The sequence below is a fragment of the Elgaria multicarinata genome, chromosome 5 (genome assembly GCF_023053635.1).
Source record: "Elgaria multicarinata webbii isolate HBS135686 ecotype San Diego chromosome 5, rElgMul1.1.pri, whole genome shotgun sequence".
Lineage (NCBI taxonomy): Eukaryota > Metazoa > Chordata > Lepidosauria > Squamata > Anguidae > Elgaria > Elgaria multicarinata.
Window position 1 is genome coordinate 77,732,967 of NC_086175.1, and position 363 is coordinate 77,733,329.

The window sequence follows — 363 nt, forward strand, 5'->3', positions numbered from 1 at the left end:
AGGGGTAGAAATATTTGATGATTTAAACAACCTGGTTTGTAGGTAGGTAGGTAAAGCTGCATATGCTGCCTTGAGATACAATTCACTTTCACACCTCAAGCCCAAGTTTCCCGTATTTATTCTTATGAATCATACTGCTGTACCTGGGAAGAGACCAATGCTCTATGATATGACAACATATGTACTGCTGTCCATACCAGCTGAAATTGTCTGACAAACCGTATCTTAATGCTTGTGTTTTGACTGTCTCCCTACCACTTCTACGCATTTAGATAGGTGGCTTAAGATTAAAAAACTTGAGCACATGCTAACTGGCAGTAGAGTGGACTAACTACTGGTGGTTATTTATTTATTTTTTTAACT